This window comes from Pan troglodytes, chromosome 2, assembly GCF_028858775.2.
Source record: "Pan troglodytes isolate AG18354 chromosome 2, NHGRI_mPanTro3-v2.0_pri, whole genome shotgun sequence".
Classification (NCBI taxonomy): domain Eukaryota; kingdom Metazoa; phylum Chordata; class Mammalia; order Primates; family Hominidae; genus Pan; species Pan troglodytes.
This window is the reverse complement of record NC_086015.1, coordinates 184692704-184719021: the sequence shown is the minus strand read 5'-3', so window position 1 is coordinate 184719021 and position 26318 is coordinate 184692704.

Below are 26318 nucleotides of genomic sequence, written 5' to 3'. Positions count from 1 at the left end.
CCTCAGTGCTCTGGTTGCTCATTGATGCAGAATTTAAGAGATATTCCTTAGTAAAATGTTCTGGTCATCTTGGAAGCCCTGTTGGCAAAACAAAGACGAAAATATCTTCATTTCTCACTATATTACATCAACATGATAAGAATGGGAGTGTTAAGAGGGAAAAAACAAAGGTTCAAATGCTATGTTTTTAATCTAGAAAAAAGAAAATCTTCCTGGTTTTAATTACAAATTTTAGACTTTAAAAAATGAGTTTCTCATTTGTAGTCTCAGGGAGAAAATAGTCCCCACAAAATAAAGAAGATGCTCTGCATAACAGCCCAAAATAGATTTGGGGATGTTCTAATAAAGAAGGATACTTATTTGATATATATACTCACTTGCCTTAGTAGCCAAGAGCAACATGGAGTTAAGTTTACTGTATGCTCAGAAATGTTCTAGGTACTTTAAGTGTATCCTGCTCAGAAATGTTCTAGGCACTTTAAGTGTATCAAGTTATTTAATGCTGTCTCTGAGCCAGGTACTGCTATTATCTCCACCCTAGAGATGAAGAAAATGAAACATCAAGAGATAAAACAATTTGCCCAAGAGCCCACAACAGGCCACAGTCAGTGTTGAAACACCAGTGTCTACATCCAGAGTCCGTACTCCTAACTGCTGTATTATCCTACCTCTCACAACTAAAAGGAAAGGCCTTGGTTGGTGCAAAGAAATGATGCCAAATCGGTGCTTCCAAAGTGTGATCCAGAAGACATTGGTCCCTCACTATGTTTCATGGCACTGGTGAAATGCTGAATATTATATATCCCTCTTCCCCCCATCCATTGCAGAACCAGAGTAAGTACTAGTATTAAAGGCTCTGAAAGTTTTGTCATAAATAAATCTTTTAATAATACTGGTACACCCAGCACAGGATCTTCATTTGTATAATATCTTATTACTGTGTCTCAAAATCAGTATTATATGGGTTACACTTTGAGAAATACTGCCTTAAAAAATAAAAACGCTGTGGTGATAACTGGCCATAGTTCAAAAATACTTGTTGCTAACAGTTTCTTTGACTAATGCAAATCTGGAAGCCTAATTTTGAGAATCATATGTAGTAAGCAAGGCAAACCCATTATTTAGATTCAGTGAAATGAGCCTTAAAGATGATACCATACATTGTTCCTTGATCAAGAAAATATTATCCAAATTTGATTTTTCTTTAAACGTCTTTTTTTAATTTTTGTGGGTACATAGTAGGTGTACACATTTATCATGTACATGAGATGTTTTGATACAGGCATTCAATGTGAAATAAGCACATTATGGAGAATGACGTATCCATCCCCTCGAGCATTTATTCTTTAAGTTATAAACAATCCAATTAGGTTATTATTGACTATAGTCACCTTGTTATGCTATCAAATAGTAGGTCTTATTCATTCTTTCTATGTTTTTGTGCCCATTAATCCATTAATTATTTTTATCAATTAACACATTAGCCCATTAATTAACCCATTACCCATTAATTTTTCTAGGCTTAGAGATCTCTTTTCTATCTGCATTTATTTTATTTTGCTTTTCTCATATTCTTCTGGTCTTATGTTAGTCTGTATTGGCTTTGGTCAGTTTCTTATTTCAGGACATTTTACTGCTTACAGATTATTTTGGGGCTCAGCTAATGAAATCTTTCAAAATTCACTTAAAAGAGCTCATCTTCATCAGCTGATTTTCATGAGTTTTTTTCATACAGAAAATATGACAGAAAAATTTACTTGTCTTTAAATATGTATAAGCAGCTTGAGTCTGTTCTCTGGATGCTTCAGTGATGGAGAAGGGAGGTGGTTAGATCCTCCCTTTTTGGCTAAAAGAGTAATTACTGAATTGGTTGCTGACTGAAAATGGATTTCCCAAAATTGTCAGAAATATGAGCCCTGTGAAAAATTCCACCCTCTGCTCCCTACTCTCCTGAATAACCCTACGCCCCATTTCTCAGGATCTGGTCCTTTTAAACCACTGTATTCTATATTTACAGTCTTTATATTGCTTTCTATATGACTGATATTACTATTAGGTAACAGTTTTAAATAGCGTGTTTAAAAAGTTAAATGATTCTATGAAAATATTCTTTCTCCACTAATGTTGTGACAGATTTATAAATGTCAAAGCCATTATTTCTTTACAGAAATGAATTTAAGAGACACAAGTTCCATGAGTGACCATAAAATTATGACAGAATTCACAAGCCACAGAAATAAATTTGTTTCATTCTCTCGTAGTCATATCACAAATAGGTTTTTTGCTTTGAAATGGTAGAAGTTTTGGGGGCCATAAATGCCTTCATATTTTAAAAAAATGCTTATGTTTACCTGCATGGGCCTAGTCCATGTTTCACATGAGGACTAACTGTATTTCTTGCCAGGTTATAGCCCAAACTGGAATTTCCTGTAAACCAGTTATAGGCTATGTGTTTATGTATATGCATATGTGTGTGTATGTGTTTATAAGATAAAATAATTTTTAAAGGTAAAACAGTGAGACATATTGCCCATAAATCCACTACCGTAAACAACCACTATTAATACTTCAGTTACTCTTCTTGCAATATATTTTTTTCTATCATACCCTTGCAGCACTGAGTATAGCATTAAGTTTTTTGTTCCTGTTGTTAATTTCATGGGTAAAACCTTTACTCCCTTAAATTTCCACTTCTTTAATTATTATTGAGCCTGAGTATTTCTCCTAAACAAATTACAGGCTCTATTTTTTCTTTTTTCTTGTTCTTTGTCCATATGATATTTTTTTTGCATGTTCTTGTATAAAATTTTGTTTTTCTCATCCATTAGAGACAGGCCGTGTTTGAATCTTGGTTCCACCATTCACTAACTCTGTGTCTTGGGCAGCTTATTTAAGCTTTCTGCATTTTTGGCTTCTCATCTGTGAAATGAGGTTAGTAGCATCTACCTTCCAAGGCTCAATAAACATTAAATGAATTAAATATGTTAACCACAGTGCCTGGCTGTGGTAGGCACAACGTTATGTGTTCACCATCCATTTCAGTTTTCCTTGGCATGGAGCTAAATGTATTCATAAACTCCAGCTCCCCAAGAATCTAGGTAAGGTCACCTAAGTCTCGGCAGTGGAATGTAAACAGAAGTGATGTGTCACTTGTAGACTGCTGCAGGTAAGTCTTCTTTATTCCATCCACACTGCTAGAAGTGAATGACTCTGAGATGAAAAGGTTACAGGATGGCAAGAAGGTGTTTCCCCAAATCATCACTTAGAGGAAAGGCACAAGGAAAAGCCACCTGACCCATATCAGATTCTACTAATATCTATCCGATTTTTTTTTATAAAGCCACTGGGATTTGGGGGTTTATTGATTGTAGCAGCTAGAGTTATTTACTGTGCAATGCATTTGCTCATGGTAAATACTTCAGCAATAGAAGCTATCGACATAATTATTATTATTATTCACAATAAAAAGCGATGACCAATGTCAACTTTAGACTTGAATCATACTTAATATTAATTGGTCAGATGGATTAAAACAATTTCGTTCACTCTGAAAACCTTCTCTGCTTACCTCATTTTTTTTTTCCAGCTGTGACTCACCCTTACCTCATTAAAATAGGCATTGTATGTCCTCAGGAGGCTGTGTTCATAAGAATGATAAAGTACAGTATTTTATATTTTATTATGATCAGTTCCATTTCTTTAAGGTCTCCACTAACCTGTACTTCTTAAAGCCACTGGTTCTTATTCATCTGCATGCTTGCTTTTATGAAAAAGAAATTAATACAATATGTAGGTGGAAGGTACTGATTAGTAATGTTTGATCTATAGTCATAAATCTGTTTGGACATAATTTTGAGTATTTATAGACTAACAAACTTAAGTGCATGGACATGCGATTCCGTTGAAGTATTGCAAATTATTCACAGACAAATGAGTAGGTATAAGAGGCCTAAAGTAGTATGAAGTAGAACAATTTAACCTCATTTTAAAAGCCCCACATATTCCACATATATATTTCTGGGAATGAGAAATAATTTCAAAGTGTTCTAATATCAAGTATTCTGTTATTTTTTTTTAAAGGTTTTACACTAAGGACCCATTTAGTGGCCAGCATTTTGTGACTCTCACAGTACCCAGCTGAGGTGAATGGATGGGATGGTTGGTTGCTCTTGGTTGAATTAAATTACGTTTCTTCACAGTGACCTCTGGGGGATTCTACTCTTCCTTCAATCCACCAGTTCCTTCCCTTCTCATCTATTCTTTCCCAGATTTCTCACAAAGGCAAAAATGGCCCAAAGGGCTTTGCTGTATAACCAGGTGTTGGGAGGCTGAAGTACTGATGGATCCCTTTCCCTGGATTTATTTTAGTGTGGTCATGACTAATTGACTATTAAAATGGGAGTGAGGAGGACCTCTTGTCAGCAAATGAGGCATATTTGGGATTGATGGCTTTCCTACTCACAAAAAGGCGCATCAAACTTAATGTAAGACACCAGGCACAACTACTAAGTACAATTAGTAAATGGGTAATCGCATTTTCATATTATTATCTCATTTGACCCTCATAGCAGCCTTTCCTGTGACATGGGAGGAAAATAGTATTATCTTCCTTTTATTGAAGAGAATACAATCAGAGATGGTAAGACAAGAGCCAGTATGTTCTGCTTAAACCTGAATCTACACCATGCTAATATTCCAAAAAGTATGAAGAACCTACTATGGCCAGGTGCCACTGTAATTGCTGTGTGACCTTGGGCAAGTTACTTAATCTATCTGTGCCTCAGTTTGTTTCATCAGCTGTAAAATGGAAATAATAATACTGACTTTATGGGGTTGCTGGAGGATTAAATAAATTAACTCATATAGTGTCCGGAGAACAGTTCTGGGGCATAATATGCATTCAATAAGTATAAGTTATAATATATTGTGGTAATAAAAATTATTACTCCTAATTAGTAAGTAAAAGAATTTGGTTTCAAAACAAGGTTTTCTAACTCCAAATCCAGTGTTCTTTCAATCATAGCACACCTGTCTCAGACTACCTTACTATTCTCCCAAAGTCAGTTAGGTGTCCTACGACCCCACAGAATAAAGTTAGTATTATGTCTTATATCAATATCAACAATTTAGTGCTAAAATGCTAAACCACTACTTAAATATCATAAACATACACTAATGTACATGGTATTTTTATTCACCTTTTAAGATTCATAAACTGTAAAATTCATTCTCTTAGTTTACTTTTGAGTATTTTTTTTTAAGAGACAGGGTCTGACTCTGTCACCCAGGCTGTGGTTCAGTGGTCTAATAATAGGCCACCACAGCCTCAAACTCCTGGGCAATCCCACCTTAGCCTCCCAAAGCCTTAAGCAGAGTTTCCTGTGAATATTCTGGAAGGAATTTTTCTAACATTAGAAGTCAATATAAGCACATCTTGATTCAGGGATTTAAAACTACTCAGAAACCTGAATAATAATCCTTTATAAAAAAACTTTTATTTTAGGTTTGGGGAACCATGTGAAGGTTTGTTATATTATATAGGTAAACTCATGTCATGGGGTTTGTTTGTAAAGATTATTTAATCACCCAGATATTAAGCCTACCACCCAATAGTTACTTTTTTTCTGCTCTTCTCCCTCCTGCCACCCTCACCCTCAAGTACACCCCAGTGTGTTTTTTCCTTGTGTTCATGAGTTCTCATTATTTAACTCCTGTTTATAAGTGAGAACATATGGGATGTGATTTTCTGTTCCTGTTTTAGTTTGCTAAGGATAATGACCTCCAGCTCCATCCATGTTCCTGCAAAAGACATGATCCTGTTCTTTTTTTTTCCATTCTTTTGGTACTTTTATTTTTTCTTTTTTTAAAATTATTATACTTTGATCTTATTCTTTTTTATGGTTGCATAGTATTCCATGGTGTATATGTACTGCATTTTCTTTTTCCAGTATCCAGAGAAATATAAATCATTCATCATAAAGACACATAAATATGACTGTTCATTGGATAATAATTCTTATTCATTGATTTATTCACTCAAGAAGTATTTACTGAGTTCTTTCTACATGTAAGCATTGTGTTATTCTCTATGAAGATGAAAAGTGTCTTCAAGTTTCCTGACTTCAAAAGAAGAAAACATAATAATTTTGCTTGAAATTTCCATCTCAGTGCTAACAATAAATAAGGAGAGAAAAATAACTGAATTTTTCCTAAATTATTTTTTAAAAGAGGGTGTGAAAAGGATGATAGTGTTATTGCTTCTCTAATTAGCATGTACAAAAACAACAACAACAAAATAATAGTCCTTCTCTCTGCAAAACCTACAACTCATTTTAATTCCTCAAATATTTGTTATTGACACAGCACATCAGTAGGTGGACATAGTCCTTGTCCTCTAGCAATTTGTGGTATAGCAGAGCAGATAACGATAATACAAGGCAGAAAATGATCCACGGTTTTCAAATGATATGTATTTAGAGAAAGGTAATGTTGAAGTGATAGAAGTAATCAAAGTTTTGTAAAAGAGGTAGTATGTAAACAGGGTCTTGAAAAGTAAGTAGAATTTTGACAAGTGCTATCGTTGCAGGGACTAGAAAAGTTTAGTATAATACAGAGCTACTGCGCTGTCCAATATGGTAGCCGCCATCCACATGTAGCTATTTAAATTTAAACTTAAACTGGTTAAAATTAAACAAAATAAAAAATTCAGTTCCTTGGTCACACTAGTCACCTTTCAAATGCTTTATAGCCACCTGTGGCTACAGGCTATGATATTGAGCGTCACAGAGTAGAACATTTTTTTCATAACAGAAATATCTATTGGAAGGGGTGCTACAGGAGTGGGAATGAAGAAAGGTCAGGGGGTGGAAATAATGAATTATCTAAATTTCTGTCCAAGCCCTTAGATAAAACACCAGAAATAATAATATATCCATGTATTTCCTCCCCAAATCTAAATTGGAAATACATGCCTATGTAAGGATCAATGACTCAATTGTTTCAGTGGCAGGTCTGGTTCAATAATCATGCTGATTTCATACTATAAATCAATAATGAAGACATAAAACTTAACAGGCTTATCTAATTGCTTCATCTATCTGAGCATGCAGATCGCAGTGGCTGAAAGCCAGGCCCTAGGGCACAGCCAAATGTGGGTGCTGCTGTTTCTTCTGGCAGGAACCTGTTGTCTGAGTGGGTCCATGCTGAATGACTTGGGGCTGTCACAGTTGCAGTTCACTAAGAGCATGTTCATTATTAAATTATTTACTTCCTTGGAAATAGTGACAGCATCCACTGCAAACCTAAAAGGTAGTTAGACACTTGAGGAACTAAACTCTAAGAAACATGTCCTGTTCTTGAATATGGATGAACTGAGCAATGTGTGGCCACAATCATTGATAAACTTGTGAAGTGCAAACTTCATCATTTTGATAAGAGCTTCTGTTTGTTCTGTTAGAGGGGAGGTTTGGCTCAGCCTCCTAAAGTTGTAGTGGTGTTTTTACAGACAGCCAGGCAAAGGTCTCATTTTCCTTGAGGTACAAATAGGGCCAGGAAACCATATAACGAGGCTTAAGAAATCTATGGGTTTTTGAGGACTTAATCTGGGAGGAGAACTACTTTCTCAGATACTTTAACTCCCAAGAAGAAAGTCCTTGTGCACAGAACTTGTGGGAGGCTCCATCCGCTGGTCTTTACCTTTGGATACGGTGTGCAAGTTTCATGACAGAATCATGAAGATAATCAAATTGTCCTAATTCTGGTGCAATCCATGGATGCACTCATAAATTTAGGTAAAGTGAAACTTATCAGCATAGTTTCCGTTCTTTAAAATAAATTGGAAAATATAGACTAAAAAAAAAAGAAAAAGAAATATATGGGACTCTAAAAGGTGTCCCTTCATTGGTTAAAAAAAAAAAAGCAGAAAATCCGATTATTTGGGGAAATCATGGAATATGTTGGATCCATATTTTTTGATTGGTTGGGTCCTCTGTTAATTTTAGACCCAATTATTGCTTATAACTTGAGTCTTTTAACATATTACTCAATAAAAACAGACTTTTAATGTGCATATGGAGGCCGGTATGATGGTGCACGCCTGTAATCCCAGCACTTTGGGAGGCCAAGGAGGGCAAATTGCATGAGTTCATAAGTTTGAAACAAGCCTGGGCAACATGCCAAGATCCCATCTCTACAAAACATACAAAACTTAGCCGGCATAGCGGTGTATGCCTGTAGTCCCAGCTACTCAGGAGGCTGAGGTGAAAGGATTGCCTGAGCCTGGGAGGCTGAGGCTGCAATAAGCTGTGTTTGCATCATTGCATTCCAGCCTGGGAGACAAAGTGAGACCCCACCTCCAAAAAAATGTGCATATGGTATTTTTTTGATACTATCATTAAGCATTTCATTTATACATGCTCACTGGACAACAGATAATTGTCCTCTCTTAAAAGAACTTGTGAATATCAACAAAAGGTAGTAAGGCAAACAGTGGGATACTAACTTTAAGTTAGTTTTTAAAAGTAAGATGTAATATATGGATAACTTACATATATATATTTGTTATATTGTTTTTCTTACGAAGGAAGCTTATAGAACCGTATTTTTTCTTTCCAAAGACTGGCATTTAGAAGAGTCATCTAAACTTTTTTTTTTTTTAAGATAGAGTTTTGCTCTTGTTGCCAAAGCTGGCTGGAGTGCAATGGCACGATATCAGCTCACCACAACCTCTGCCTCCTGGGTACAAGCAATTCTCCTGCTTTAGCCTCCCGAGTAGCTGGGATTACAGGCATGTGCCACCACGCCTAGATAATTTTGTATTTTTAGTAGAGATGGGGTTTCTCCATGTTGGTCAGGCTGGTCTCGAACTCCCGACCTCAGGTGATCCGCCCACCTTGGCCTCCCAAAGTGCTGGGATTACAGGCATGAGCCACGGCGCCCGGCCATCTAAGCATTTTTAGAGCTCCATAATGCTATGGGTTGGTGTATCAGAAAGGAATTGCTAAGCCATAAAAAGCATTTTTGCAACCCTAGTCATATATGAGCAATTATTTTCATATAATGTTAACCAATGTCAAGAGAAAAAAATGAAGAAATATGCATACCAGGAAAACCTAGAGAAATGCAGATTTAATATTTTTCAGTTTATCATATTTTTGGGTGAATGCTTATAATGACACATGGTTTTCAATTATTTGGTGTTTCTCAACTTTGCATTTGCTTAAGACTATTCCCTCAATGAACTCAACATTTTCAAAGGATCAAAGGAGATTTTTTTTTCTTTTCTGAACACAGAAAAGTGTGGAGAAAAAATTAATTTCAGTTTTCTTTATTTTCAGATTGCTCCTGTGTTTCATAGATGGGAAATCATACTGATGACTCAACCATATATAGCATTATTTTGCTGGTTCATGCTACCTCAGCGGAAAGTAACAAGGCTAATTCTTTTTCTCTGCATGATAAAAATCTATTACATTTATTGAGAAGCCTACCAGTCGATAGACACATATTTATTTCAGGATAATCTAGCTCCTAAAATACTATCGATGACATTGACCTTTAGCTGGATTGCAAGAACAGAATACGCACAACTCATTTTTTCCCAGTTTCATAATTTTGGCATCCATATATTTTTTTTAGACAAGCTTAGGCTGCCTTTGCTTGGCTATGATAGATATTTTAGAATATCTCTGACTCATGAATATAAATAGTTGTGCAAAAATAAATTTCATAAAACCAGAGCTGGTAACAAAAATCACCTAGAGATCAACAACTCTGAAAGAATCTAGTGTCACATTCCTTGGTATGTCAGATTAAACTAACATGTGCCAGTCAATATTGCTACACTGCGACCCTTGATGCCTCCTAAGCAAAACTATTAAGTCCAACATTCTCTCCTGTAAGCACTTATCTGTAAGGATGGCTAACATGTCCTCTGAAGCAGATATTGAAACTGATTGGACAATAGGTAGATACCAGACAGGGGCCTGGGGGCCGACCTCTAGAAATAGGGGGAGAAAATCTTAATCTGCAACACAATGCCGTTCTCTTGAAACCCTATCATTTTCACTTCCCATGTGTCTGCTGCCTGACTGTGAATGGATTTGAAAAGGAATGGTTAGTGCTGAAAATTGGATCAGAGCTAACATTCTCTCATTTTTATCAGCAGCTGCCAAAGGTCATCTGACATAATAGCTGATGAATTCAAGCCCAGTGGATTTCATTTGCAATTTTCAATTTACTGAGGCCTCCAAACCCCACGGTGATAAAAGCTTCCCCTATCGTGGCCTGTCACAAACATCAAGAAACTGCACAAACCCACAAGAAAGAAAAAAGAGAAAGCTGTGCATCATCACAGCTATAGATAAGGAGAACAGGAAGAAATGGTATCATGCAGGAAGGTGGGGAGCAGCCTGTGTGGCTAGTTCTCTAAATGCCAATTGAAACGAAAAGACTATGAGGAACAATCAAATAACTTCCACAGAATAACAACATGTTTCTTTGGAGCTTTTATGTGAAAATTGCCTTCTAATCTCTGACTTGACATGCTCCCACACAAAAATGTAAGTGTAAATATGCAAATAAATAAATGAATAAATAATCCCTGCTTACCTGGTCACTGGAAAGCACACTCTCTGTGCTGTATTTACCACAGTTTTGCTTTACAAAATGCATGCTCATAGAGGGTCTTTGATCATGGAAGTGTGGGCTCAGCACTAAGAAATCATTTTTCTTAATTTTTTTTTTGCAGATAAATGGTAGATCTTTGATTGATTTGCCAGGGAAGTCAAAGGACTGACATAGCAACTACTTGTAAGTGGATCTAGATGTAGTACATATCAAAGATGCATTAGCAAGAAGAAGAAAGCCATTTTTCCCCCTGTCAAACTATTTACAATGAACTTAGGCAGGATCGGGAACTGAATCCTGTTCCCAGGCAGTTGTTCAAATTGAGCAAACCATATGTGTGTTTCTTGGAGAATAGCAAGTTTGATAACTCAGCAGGTCACCTTTGTCCTATCCTACTTGACTCATACCATGGCCTGGTAAAGGAGAAAGCAAATAGATGTCCACTGCTTGAGGTGTAGCTGCTGGGAGAATTTAGTTTCAAACAGAGATGTCTTGATCCTGTTTCTACCAAATAGATTCAGGAAGGCTTATGAAGTTTGTCTGATGCAGTAAGAGGACTTGGCAGTGGGCATGTACCAACCTGCCGAATGCCAATATTTCTGATGACACTTGACAAGAAAATCTGAGAATGATATCAACAGGACCAGAATATTAACTTTATTTGTGTGTTGCTAACTGTGTGACAATCACAGTTTGGAAAGGAAAAGAGAATAATTCCTGGTTGAACTCATATGGCAGTGAGAGATTGCCTTTTGTAGAGTTATTCTTTAAAATTGTCGCAGCAAAAATAAAAGTAGGAGCTACTTGTTGTAAGTGAATCTTGAGTTCTTTGAAATTAAACTGTTTCCTAAGATTCTTCTATTAGCAAAAAATTTAGCAATCTTTTAATTCTTCAAAGTCTCAACATAGAAAATAGTTTCCTCAGTAGTTGAAAATGACAGGAATTAACATTTTGAAATAAGAGAAATAAAACTTTATTCTAAAGCTGCAGAAAATGTGGAAAGCAACAATATTTTAGCATTTTAGTATTTTTCCCCTACACAAAATTATCAGGATGGCATTTTTTAAAGGTTGCTTTCACCCTACCTTTTTTTTTTTTTTAGTTTCTATAGGTTCAATGAGAACTCTCTATGATTTGCAATTTCCATGGGTTCTCTTTCAATAGTTAGCATAATACTGAGACCCCACTGGTGGTAATATATTATTTAATGGGATCTTAATTTAGACAGGCTTCTGAAAAATACATACAATTTGGTAAGAGTTTTTCATTATCACTGTTCTTCTATGGCAGTGATATAAGGCAAGCTGTACCAATTGGTCTGCAGTTACACAGCATAAAGGTTAATCTCTTTTATGTTCCTTTTATTAGAAAGGCAGATGTGAATCTTCAGGGCAGAGCCCTAAATTGTTCTTGTAGATGGATTGGTTCACAGAGACTCTTCCCTCTCATACCCTATGGGTAATTACATTCAGTCAGTCCAGAGTATTCACTATAGTTTGAATGTTACAAAAGAGCATTTCTCATTTCATTAATCAGTTCTTTCATTCCTTTATGCAGCATTTATTTAGTGCCTACTAAGCACAGGTATGTTGAGAACTATAAATAAGACTTTCCCCACTTTCAAGCAGTTTACAAAAGACAGGAGTAAAGAATGTTTTAAATCTGTCTTCTTTCTTACCCGCCCCACCCCCCACCGCCGCAAAATTGAGTTTATGTCATATATCTATTCACACTTTAAAATAATAAAAAGTTTATATTGAGAATTTGGGTGATGGAATAATACCTTTGGCAACCAGATAACATCTTATTTTGTGTTTCCCAATTTTTGGTAATATGTGCACCACCATAACATTTTTTTTTTTTTTTTGCCAAATTGATATACACTCTATTCTTACTAAATAACTTTTCGTTGAACTCAGCTTTAAAAAAATTAAATAAATTCAGTTAGAAAGGCATCATTAGATATACTACCACAAACAGAAAGCCTGTATCACAAGCTATGAATAAAAAATAATTATAAATATGAGTATATAACTATTATTATTATATAATCACCTACATTATCTCATGTTCTATGGGCAGTAAAAGTATCACTCTTTGGAAAATACTGGTTTTGTGCATGGTGCTGATAAAAACTACTGCTGCAGATTTGACTGCCATGAGAATGCAAGCTCTGCGAGAACAGGTACTTTGATGTTTTTCTTGCTGTACTCCAATTCCTAGAACAATGCCTAGCAAATATTAGGTGCTAAAACATAATTTTAAAATAAATAAAAGCCAGTTAGCTTCTGAAAGATCAAGTTGTATTTCTCCTATAGTCATACTCATTGTGCTTTATAATAATTACTTGTTTAATGCTTCTCATAATCACTGCACTCAAAAGCTTTGTTTTTCTTGTTCACTCCTGTTATAATCATTAATGCCTAGAACTATGTCAGGAACATAGTAGGTGCTCAATAAATATTCATTGAATAAAGGGACTTGCCGTTCTAAAGTCATACAGCTTCTATTGCCTCATTGGTCATTTTTTATTAAAGGAGCTCAGTTGACCAATATTGGCTTAAAGCTATTCAACATCTGGCACATTAAATAAAAAGGAAACTTTGTTGAATAAATAAATAAATAAATAAATAAATAAACATTTTTGTGACACCAGAAAAAGAGAGTTAACTCTGTTTATGGAACGACAGATCTTAAAGGGAGAACAGATAATTCTTTTCAATGCTTAAATGTAGTGCCAATTTTCAATTCTTGAAATAGTCACCCCTGGCAAGGTTTTCTTACAATTTTACAAATTAAGATTGCACTAAAATTTATGTGTTTGTAGAAAAACTGACAAATATTGAGGTCAGCAAATTACACCAAATGGTACCAGCCAGTGATTTGATGGTATATTTTTATTTAAATTGCTTTTATGAATTCCTTGATTTACTTAAGAATCAAGCATCCTGACTAGACAAGTGATATTTACAAAATCTGAGTTTATGTTTTTCTATTACAAAGACATCCATAAGAAGAAATAGTGAAGAATTAGCTGCATTTCTCTGGTCCCCACCTCCAAAGGAGTATTGTCAATCACTGCCTAAAACATAAGCTTTTGTAGGTTTTGAATGCTTTGAACTGGAAAACGACTATTTTAGTGGATAATTAAAGGGTGTTACAACTGATTGAGCTTGTGTAGAATCAGGAAAATTGGTGGGATTGGATGGACATATAGGTCACAACACTTTTCTTTTGTAATATTTTCTACTGCAAATGATTCTTCAGTTGAAAAATCAAGGCTTGAGCTAAGGTATCACAAACGGCTTGATAAAGTATGACTTGAAAATCAAACATTGGGAGAACTATGTTTATCATTTAACAAATCAGACTCAGCTTAAATAAAGGAATGATTTCTTTAATAGACTAATTCCTTCTCATCAATTTACTGATTGAATTATGTATAAACAGTTTCATTTGAGCAAATCTTCATTTCTCTAATCTGTGCTATATGGAATAGGGTTCAGTAAAATATCAATGAGTATTTTGTTGAAAAGAAAATTTGGGGTCAGAAAAGTTTGGAAAATTTTGGGCTGAACAGATTTTAAAATCTGCCCTTCAGAATATATTGTGACCAGTCAATTTATAAAGGGTAATATTATCAAACATTTAAGTACTCACTACTCAACTCAATCAACATTTCCCATTTTTATAATATCTTTTAAGAAGTATTAAAATTAATGATTTTATTACTGTAATAAATGATTTTATTACATTAATGTAATATTTTATTACTGTAATAAAAATGATGTTATTACAGTAATAAAAATGATTTATTACATTAATGATTATAACAGGAATGAACAAGAAAAACAAAGCTTTTGACCAGTGCAGTGATTATGAGAAACATTAAACAAGTAATTATTATAAAGTAATAAAATATTACATTTAATTAAATGTCCCTCTATACTTTTTCCCACTTCCATTCTCTTCTTACTCTTTTCAAAGGCCATCAACATTCTAAATTTGCTACATTCCCACACATACTATCATAGAATACATGTATATAGTATTGCATGCCTTAAAAGTTATTATACATTGCATAATATTGTACAAAACTTCTGCAAATTTTCACTGAAAACTACATTTTGTGATATATTTATGTCGATACATGTAGGATGAATTCATTTTAACTTTAACTGTTAATATACATATTTTCAACTTTTTGGTAATATAAATAATGTGGCAATCTTCTTTTCTTGTTCCAGGATGTTTTTCTTCCTTCTTACTCTTGTGTTGCTCAGTGGGTGTACTCTTGTACACCTAGTGGAGCTCAGCCCCCCAAAATTTTAGACACCCCGCTGCTGTGAGGGTGGCTTCCAGCAAGTGCAGCAGCTGTCCCAGTGGGGATGTTCCTGATAAGTTCCACAGTCACTCTAACTAACTTCCCAGAGAGTTCAGGAGACCTGCTATGGCAAGCTTCCCAGAGAGGTCCATGAACACTCTACCTTGAAAGCTTAAGGATAGCTTTGGGCTTGCCATCTGGGAACCAGCTTTGACCAGAATCAACTCTGCAATCTTGTTTTCCATCCAGTGCACCTACAACTTTTCCAGTGAGGTCTGGGGAAGTCCCCCCTCCCAACCACCTTTTAAGTTTGTTATTTCCTTGGGCACTCTCCCTTAGCCCTACAGCATTCTTTGTAGAATTCTTTTTCATTCCCTCTAGTAGTTAATCCTCTGTAAATAGTCTCTCTCTCTCTTTCTTTCTCTCTCTCTCTATATATATATGTATTTTAGACATGAGGCCTCTCTATGTTGTCCAGGCTGGACTCCAACTTCTGGCCTCAAGTAATCCTCCCATCTTAGACTTCCAAAGTGCTGGGATTACAGAAAAGAGCCACCACACCTGGCTATAATGGTTACTAATTCTTTATATTAACTGTAGCTATTGTATTTTTAATGATTATTAATTTATTAAGAGTTTCTATTGCTTCATGAGTCAATCTAGAAATTTATATTTTTCTAGAAAAATGTTCACTTCATCTAAGTTTTCAATAAAATCAGCCTAAGTAATTTATTTTATTTATTATTTTTTGCTTTCTATTTTCTCTCCATCTTTATTTTATTTATTTATTTTATTCCCATAGGTTTTTGGGAAACAGGTGGTATTTGGTTACATGAGTAAGTTCTTTGGTGGTGATTTGTGAGATGTTGGTGCACACGTCACCTGAATAGTATATGCTGAACTCAATTTATAGTCTTTTATCCCTCACTCCCTTCCCACCCTTTCCCCCTAAGTCCCCAAAGTCCATCTTATCATTCTTATGCATTTGCATCCTCGTAGTTTACTTCCCACTTACTAGTGAGAAGATGTGATGTTTGGTTTTTCAATCCTGAGTTCCTTCACTTAGAATAATAGTCTCCAATCCCATCCAGGTAGCTAGAAATGCCATTAATTCATTCATTTTTATGACTGAGTAGTATTCCATCATGTATATATACCACAGTTTCTTTATCCACCCATTGATTGATGGGCATTTGGGCTGGTTCTGCATTTTTGCAATTGCAAATTGTGCTGCTATAAACATGCATGTGTAAGTGTCTTTTTCATGTAATGACTTCTTTTCCCCTGGGTAGATACACAGTAGTGGGCCTCCTGAATCAAATGGTAGTCCTTCTTTTAGTTCTTTAGGGAATCTCCATACTGTTTTCCCAATTCCCATCAAAATACCACCATCATTCTTCACAGAACTAGAAAAAATAATCCTGAAATTCATATGAAACCAAAAAAGAGCCCACAGAGCCAAAGCAAGACTAAACAGAAAGAACAAATCTGATGGCATCACATTCCCTGATTTCAAACTATACTATAAGGCCATAGTCACCAAAACAGCATGGTATTGTTATAAAAACAGGAACATAGACCAATGGAACAGAATAGAAAGCCCAGAAATAAACCCAAATGTTTACCCAACCAATCTTTAAAGCAAACAAAATCATAAAATGGGGAAAGGACACACTATTCAACAAATGGTGCTGGGATAATTGGCAAGCCACATGTAGAAGAATGAAACTGGATCCTCATCTCTCACCTTATACAAAACTCAACCCAAGATGGAGCAAGGACTTAAATCGAAGACCTGAAACTATAAAAATTTTAGAAAATAACATTGGAAAAACCTTTCTAGACATTGGCTTAGGCAAGGATTTCATGACCACGAACCCAAAAGCAAATGCAATAAAAACAAAAATAAATAGCTGGGACTTAATTAAACTAAAGAGTTTCTGCAGGGCAAAAGGAACAGTCAGCAGTGTAAACAGACGACCCATAGAGTGAGAGAAAATCTTTACAATATATACATCCAATAAAGGACTAATACCCAGAATCTACAAAAAACTCAAACAAATTAGCAAGAAGAAAACAAACAATCCCATCAAAAAGTGGGCTAAGGACATGACATGGGCTAAGACAGTTCTTGAAAGAAGATATACAAATGGCCAACAAACATATGAAAAAATGCTCAACATTACTAATGATCAGCGAAATGCAAATCAATACCACAATGTGATACCACCTTACTCCCTCGAGAATGGCCATAACAAAAAATCAAAACATAATAGATGTTGGTGTGGATGCAGTGAATAGGGAACACTTCTACACTGCCGGTGGAAATGTAAACTAGGACAACCATTATGGAAAACAGTAGTATAGTATTTATTATTTTTTAATAATCTTGGTCGGGCATGGTGGCTCATGCCTGTAATCCCCACACTTTGGGAGGCCGAGGCAGGCGGATAACGAGGTCAGGAGATCAAGACCATCCTGTCCAACATGGTGAAACCCCGTTTCTACTAAAAACACAAAAAAATTAGCCAGGCCTTGCGGCCTGCGCCTGTAATCCCAGCTACTCAGGAGGCTGAGGCAGGAGAACTGCTTAAACCTGGGAGGCTCACTGCAGTGAGCCAAGATCATGCCACTGCACTCTAGCCTGGTGACAGAGCGAGACCCTGTCTCAAAAAAAACAAAAAACAAAAAACATAAAACAAAAAAAAAACTCTACCATAATATTTAATTGATTCCTTTTTATTCCTAATGTTATTTGTGCCTGAATATGTGCTTGTGCTCCTTCCCCCCTCTCTGTCTCTCTCTCTCTCTCACTCTCCCCCCATCTCTCCTACTAAAAACCAGGTTCTGTCAATTCTCACTAAAGTTTTTGTTTTTATTTCATTGATATCTGTTCTATTACTTGTATTTCTTTTTATTCCTCTGTTTTATTAGGGTATAGCTGACAAAAACTGTACATTTAAGGTGTACATATGATGATTTAGTATATGTATACATTGTGAAATTATTACCAAAATCAAGCTAATTAGCATTATTACAGGTTTTTCTTTTGTTGTAACTTCATTGAATTTACTGTTTTTTCCAGCTTCTTGATCTCTCAACTCATGTATTTTCAGAAATTTTAGCTTCAAAATATTTTTATATTTACAAGAGATTTATGCCTTAAATCAAAAATATTTATGGTTATATTTTAAAGTCTTTTAATGTACACTTTGTAAAAGTGTTTTTGTTGTTCATTTCTAACAATTGCATTATGGTTGGAGACATGTAACATATCTATTTGATGACATTTTTTGATATTTGCTTTGTGACCTAGTAAATGGACAACTTTCATAAATGTTCCATGCCCTTGGACATTATTTTATTTACCGGATGTTGTGCCTAATCTGTGTCTAATCTGCTATTACTTTGTGTGCTGGCTTTCATTTTTTCTTTTGAGAAAGCAGCTATCTTATTTTTTAATGTTTTTAAAAAATATTTAAGAAGCCCTCAAGAAAGTGAAGGTTTGTGGGTCCAATATCCAGGGAAAGAAGAAACCTATGTGTCCTAGATAAAATTTATTATTTTGGCATTCAAATCTTTTATATTGCTGTTAATGTTTTGTCTGCTTGACCCATACATTTCTAAAAGAAATGTCTCAGAATATCACTCTAAAAATGTACACTTGCCAATTTTTACTTGTAATTTGTCATTTTTTGTTTGGAACATTTTAAAGCTGTGATGCTGGGTACATAACAGTTCATTATTGTTATATCTTTTCAAGGGTTTGCTCTTTTTATTATTATGTGGCATGCCAATCTATCATTAATAATGCTTTTAGTTGAAATTCTATTTTGTCTTACCAGCTTTCTTCTGATGAGTGTGTTCCCTGAGAGAAGGTAAGTCATGCAAAGCCTTGTAAGTAAAGAGTTTTTTTTAAGCTTTTCTTTTAGTGAGATAAGAAATCGTCACAGGATTTAGAACTGAAAAAATGGCATGATATGACAGATGTTCAAAAGAGTCACCTTGACTGTTGTGTGAATAGACAGAAGTGGGTTGGGGTGGAACCAGGAAGAATAGTTAAGTCTATTGTAATAAAATTGGCAAGAGATGATGGGAATTTACACTGCCTGAAATGGCAATCTAAGCTGTTTAGGATCAATTTTCCTGCTGAGAATGACTGGTTAAACAGGACAAAATATACTTTTTGAATCCAGAAAAAACATTTAAGAAGCCCTCAAGAAAGTGAAGATTTGTGGGTCTAATATCTAGGGAAAGAAGAAACCTAGAGAACTGAGTCCAACATTTGTTTGGCTCTCCCCTTCAAGGTGTTTGCCAATTCTAAAAGCATTGCAAACAGGCCAAGAAGCTGTGCAAAGCTTTCAGGACTCTCAGAGCCCACCAAGGAGGCAAGACCTTGATAATAACCCAAGCCTTTGGTTTGTGAACCAGAAAGTCTGTGTTATTAGAGTAAAATTAACCCAGAACTAGGTTACAGGGATTAAAGCCAAGCTTTGAACAAATTTATTTCCTAGTTCATCACATTTCAAGGTGACATGAGATCAGGGGTGGTCATAGCCTAAATTTTTGCCAGAAACAATTGTAACTTGTCACTAAAGAAAGATAATGTTATCAGAAGCTTCAAAATATCTTTAAAATATTAATGAGGGAAATGAGAAGATATGACACGACAAAAAGTAGATACTAGAAATAAATACACTGGAGATATGGATAATGAAGTTATCAGACATAAGTTTAAAAATAATTATGTTCCATATGTCCAAGAAATTAAAAGGCAGGATGAAGCATTTTAATAGGAAATTGAAAACTATAAAAGAAAATCAAATAAAAATTTTAGAAGGCTGGGCATGGTGGCTCACACCTGTAATCCCAGCACTTTGGAAGGCCGATACAGGCAGATCACCTCAGGTCAGGAATTCAAGACCAGCCTGACCAACATGGAGAAACCCCATCTCTACTAAAAATACAAAATTAGCTGGGTGTGGTGGCACATGCTTGTAATCCCAGCTACTCGGGAGGCTGAGGCAGGAGAATTGCTTGAACCCGGGAGGCGGAGGTTACAGTGAGCCAAGATTGTGCCATTGTACTCCAGCCTGGGGAACAAGAGTGAAACTCCATCTCAAAAAAAGAAAAATTAGAAATAAAAATATAATAATTGGGTTTAATAGCAGATTAGACACAGTTTAAGAAAGAATTTATGAAGTGGAAGACAGCTCAAGAAAAAACATCAGATAAGCATGGAGAGACAAAAGAATGGAAAATATAGAAAAGAAGCATAAAAGGTATATCAGATACATTCGTAGAATAGAGAGTAGAGATGAACTAGAAAAGTGGCAATATTTGAAAAGATAATGACTGAGAACTTTCTAAACTATTAGATATCAAGCCACATTTTAAACAAGCATGGTAAACACTACATAGAATAACTACAAAGACAACCTGAGTTAGGCTGTTTTTGCATTGCTCTAAAGAAAAACCTCAGGCTGGGTAATTTTTAAATAAAAGAGGTTTATCTTGGATCATGGTTCTGCAGGCTGTTCAGGAAGTATGACACTGGAATCTGCATCTAATGAGGGCTCAAGAAGCTTCTAATCATGGCATAAGATAAAGGGGGAGCCAGGACAGCACATGGCAAGAGCAGGGACAAGGAAAATATGGTAGGCCCTTTTAAATGACTGGCCCTTGTGTGAACCTGTAGAGTGAGAACTTGATCATTGCTGCAAAGACAGCACCAAGCCATTTATGAGGGATCTGTCCCCATGACCCAAACACCTCCCACTAGGTACACCTCCAATATTGGAGGTCACATTTCAACATGAGATTTGGAGGGGACAAACCATCCAAATCATATCGCAACCACCCCAAAGCACATAATAGTGAAAGAACTGAAAACCAATTGAGGGAGAAAATCTTAAAAGCAGAAAGAAAAAAACCATATTACCTTAAGAGGCAAAAATAAGATAGCTGTTTTCTCAAAAGAAAAAATGAAAGCCAGCACACAGAGTAATTATGTTTTTAAGACACTGAAAGAACTTTGCTGTCAACCTAGAATTTTATACTCAGTGAGAATATCTTTTTAAAATGAAGCCATTTTCTCCAGCCTGGGTGACAGAGCAAGACTCTGTCCCCCCTGCCGCCCCCCTGAAAAAAGGAAGCCATTCACAAACATGACCAAGAAATAAGATATCAACATGCTTATGAATTTTATAATAATAAAAGTTTCAACTCACCAAAAGATTTAAAATTCTGACTTTGTATGCACCTGATGACATAGCATGAAAAATATATAAAGTAACAATTGACAAAATTAAAAGAAGATATAGACAAATTTGCAATCACAGTGGAATAATTCAACATACCTGTCTCAGTAACTGATAGAACAAGCAGACAAAAAATATGAACAGAAGATTTAAATACAATTAACAAACTGAACATTTCACCCCAAACTACTTTCTTTTCAAGCGAACATGGAACATTTGTTCCAACTGATGTGTAGTAAAGTATAAAACAAACAAACAAAAAATTCAAAGCATTTTCTCTGACTACACTGGATATGTACTAGATGTCAATAACAATAACAAGGCTAAAAAATTCACAAAATTTAGGAGTTAAACAATAAACTACTAAATGTGCAGGGGGGGTCAAGGAAGAAATCACTCTGGAAATTAGAAAATATTTGAATTGAAGGATAATAAAAATGCTATATATCAAAAGTTGTGGATTCAACTAAAACTATGCTTTGAGGGAAATTGATATATATATTAGATGAGAATAAAGATTAAAATATTAGATGAGAATAAAGATTAAAAATAAGTATTTAAGCATCTACCTCAAGAAGTTAGAAAAGAAAAAGAAAATTAAATCTATAGAAAGTAAGATTGATTTAAAAGAGAGAAAAGGGAGAGAGAAGGTATACCTACTCAATAGCAGGACAATACTACAGATCTTACAGATGTAAAACTGACAAATTAAAAGATTATAAACAGTATTATGCCAATACAAAATCAGATAAAGAGTACAGTCTTAGATAAGTATAACTAACCAAGAGGAAATTTTAAAAATCTAAATAGTACTACATTTATTAAAGAGATTGGATCTATAGTTTTAAACACCAGGCCTAGATGGCTTCATCAACGAATTCTATCAAATTTTTGAGGAAGAAATAAACCCCAAATTACACAAAATCCTCCTAAAAGAATAGAAAAGAGGGAAAACTTTCTAAGACATTTCATGAAGCCTTGATATCAAAACTTAATATGAATATTATAAAAAATAAAATTACAGAGCACTTTCTCTCTCTCTCTCTCTCTCTCCCTTTCCTTGTTTATTTCTTTCCTCTTTTTCTCGGGAACATAGATACAAAAATTCCAAGCAAAATATTAGCAGACCAAATCTAGGAATGCTTACAAAGGTAATATATTATGACCAGGCTGAGCTTATTTCAGTAACTCAAGGCTGGTTTAATATTTGAAAATTATTTCTTTTAAATCATCACATTAGTGAAATAATTGGGAGAAAAATCATGTGGTAATTTTAGTAGGTCCAGAAATAGCAGTGGATAAAATTCAACACCCAACTCATGTTAAACATTTTTAGCAAACCAGAAATAAGCGGTGTTATGGATGGAATGTTTGTGTCCCTCTGAAATTCATATGTTGGAGTCCTATCCCCCAACATGATGGTATTTGGAGATTAGGTCTTTGGAAGGTAATAAGGGTTAAATGAGGTCATAAGGGTAGGGCTTTCAGGGTTGCAATAGTCCCCTTTAAAGAAGAGATACCAGAGAGCTTGCTCTCTTTTTCTCCACATACACACATCATGGAAAGGCCATGTGAGGACACAGTGAGAAGACGGCAGTCTGAAAACCAGGAAGAAAACCCTTCTCAGAACCTGACCATGCTGGCACCCTGATCTCAGACTTCCAGGCTTCAGAATTATGAGAGAATTAATTTCTGTTGTTTAAGACACCCAGTCTGTAGCATTTTTTAAATGGCAGCCTGAAAAGACTAAGACAGGAGGGAACTTCCTTAAACTGAGAAGAGGCATCTACAAAAAACCTACAGAAAGTATGATAACATATGATAAAATCTTGAAAAAGTTCCCTCTGAAATGTACAATGACACATGGATGCCCTCTATTACTACTTTTCAGCATTGTATTGGGGGTGCTTGGGCAATGGAATAAGGCAAGAAAAATAAAAGGTATAATGTTTAGAAAGGAAGAAATAATATTATCATTATTTGCAGATGACATAATTGTGTATGTAGAAAATACAAAATATTATACAAATAAGTTCTTAGAATTAATGTTTTAAAAGAATGTTGGCTATAAAGTCAATATATAAAAATAAATTGTATTTCTACATACCAGCAAAAAACAACTAGAAAATAAACTTAAGAAGTGATATTATAGGTGATAGCATCAAAAATCATTAAATGCTTAGAAAAGATGTACAGGACCTCTACAAACAGAATAATCACAACTGGGAGGATTTTTAAAGACTTAATTTAATGGAATAATATAGCATGTTCATAGATTGAAAGATGTAATATTAAGATGTCATTTGTCCTCAAATTGATTCACAGATTAATGCAATTCCAATCAATATCTCAGTTATACACTATGGAAGGTAGTAGGATTAGTAAAGAATTGAGTCTCATCAAAATAAAGCTTTACTGAACAACCCAAAGGAGTCATCTAGCCCCATTAAGTCAGCTGAGTCAAGAAAGAAAATCCAGTTTTGAAAGACCTGGACTTTAAGGTGTGAGGAAAAATAAGGAATTACTAAGCTAAATTAAGCTGTATGCAGATGAGAACATGAATGTTTCTTTTGTGCTTTATAGATGCACCTGCCTTTCATATCATAATTTCTTTGACGGCACCCAGAATCCTGATACGAAGGGTTATCTTTCACATTCTACTGGTAAGGAAACTAAGGCTCAGAGAGCATTTAAGAGGTCATAGAGACGTGAAATTCTAGAATGGGGTAAGAACACATTTTCCCCCTGGATTTGTGTTCATAGCTCTTTCCAGAAAAAGATGTCGAAAACTAATGTATGTGCACCACTCAGGGCATGCAGGTACATAAATAAATACTATTTAAATTTAAGGTATATACAATTGCAAAAAAGAAGTTATGCACAAATGACTATTGCAAAAGGCAGAAAAGGATAAATGCATGCTTTTGTATACACTCTTCCCTCAGCTTGGAATGCCTCTTGTGCCTTTATTCTCTGGCAAACTCTTGGTTGTCCTAAATTTCACTGTAGCGTTTTTTTTCCTCTGAGTGATTTTCCCTTCCATACAAGCAGAGTTCAACATTAATTTCATTTGCAGAAGTAGTATTATACAGGGATTAAGAGCAAGGGCACTGGAGTCATACTCTGAGTTTGCATCCTAGTTCTGACATTTAAGAGTTATTTAACTTTAGGCAGGTTACTTAGCCTCTCAATACCTTTATTTTCTTATCTGTAAAAAGAGATAATATTAGTATCCATCTTATAGGATTATTGTAAAGATTAAATAAGTTAATATATGTAAAGTGCTAGAACAGTGCCTGACACACATTTGGTATTACATAGGTGAAAGCTGTGATTAATACTATTCAAAAATATTTATTGTGTGCCTACAAGATGCCAGGGAATATGATAAGCTTAGTTGATAGGCAGATGTGAAATAAACAATTTCCTGTTTTGTAGTGGGGGTGACAGGCAGCGGGTAAATTACTAAACAAGATAATTTCCAATTTCAAAATTTCTATGAAGGACACACACACACACACACACAGGGACATAATAGAGGGTAGTAGGGTGTGGGTGTTTTCTTGAAGTAGGACGGTCAGAGAAGTGGTATTTAAGAAATCAGAGGAGAGCATACATCTTCATTGTTAATAACGGAAAATGAGAAGAGCCATGAGGAGATCCATGGGCAGAATGTTCCAGGCTAGAGGAAAAGATGATGAAAAATGCCAAGATTAGACAAGTCTGGCATGTCTAAGAATGGAAATGAGATCAATGAGGGTGAAAAGTAGTGGAGGGCATGAGAGAGATGGAGAATGAAGCTGGTGAGGGAAGCGGATGTTGGATCATGCAAGACTTTGTAGGCCATGGAAAGAGCTGCTGGTTTTATGAATAGTTGGAAATCATTGGAGTAAGTTATAAGCAGTAAGAAGATATGATTTGATTAACGTTTTAGAAAGCTCTCCCTGACTTTTCTGTGGAGAATGGTTGCAGGAAGGCAGGACTGCAAGCAGAGACTATTAGGGAGACTGATAGGGCAAGAGATGGTGGCAGTAGTGGAAATGGAGAAAAGGGGACCAATTCACGATAAGTTTTGGAAATGCAGTTTACAGGCTTGCCAATAGGCTGGATGTGTGGGTTAGGGGAATGACAGGACTTCCAAATGACCAACTGGATGATCTAATCATTCCTTTGGGACATTGGTGGATTTAGAATATGCTTCTCTTCTTTATTTTTTTCACACAAATTCATAATGAATTATTATTTAACTTCTTATTTCCCATTTACACTAATTGCTTCTTGAGGACATGAAATTTATTTGTGTGTGTTTGTGTATGTGTGCAGTTGTATTTCTAGAGTAGAGTGTCTTTTTTTTTTTTTTTTTTTTTTTGAGATGGAGTCTCACTCTGTCACCCAGGCTGGAGTGCAGTGGCATGATCTCGGCTCACTGCAGCCTCCACCTCCCAGGTTCAAGTGATTCTCCTGCCTCAGCCTCCCGAATAGCTGGTACTACAGGCGCTTGCCACCATGTCTGGCGAATTTTTGTATTTTTAGTAGAGATATGGTTTCACCATGTTGGCCAGGTTGGTCTCGAACTCCTGACCTCACGTAATCCACCTGCCTCAGCCTCCCAAAGTGCTGGGATCACAGGCATGAGCCACCACACCCGGCCAAGTACAGTGCCTTATACATGCTACATGATCAATTAATGCTGGTTAGATTGAACTAAAATAGCACTAGGAGAAGTACAAATGAGGGAATGAGAATGGGAGAAATTATTTGCAGCCGAGGAAGGAACAAAGTCAAGCTTTTTATACTAATGACACATGAGATAGAGCTTTGACGGATAGCTGAATGTGGTTATGCAACAATGAAGAAGAGCCTTCCAGGTAGAGAAAACAGTGTGTACAAAGTAGAAAAGTGGGGAAGCCAGGATGTGTCCAGTGTAGAATCCTGTTTGGCTGCAGCACACACAGTGTGAAAGAGAGCACTGGGAGGTAAAGTTTTAAAGGAGGTTGATGCCAGACCTTGAAACACTTTGCATGCCAGGCCAGGAAATCTGAGCTTCCTTCAATAGGCCCTGGGGTGTGGTGGGATGGGAGGCATGAAAGGTTTCTGAGGAGGGAGT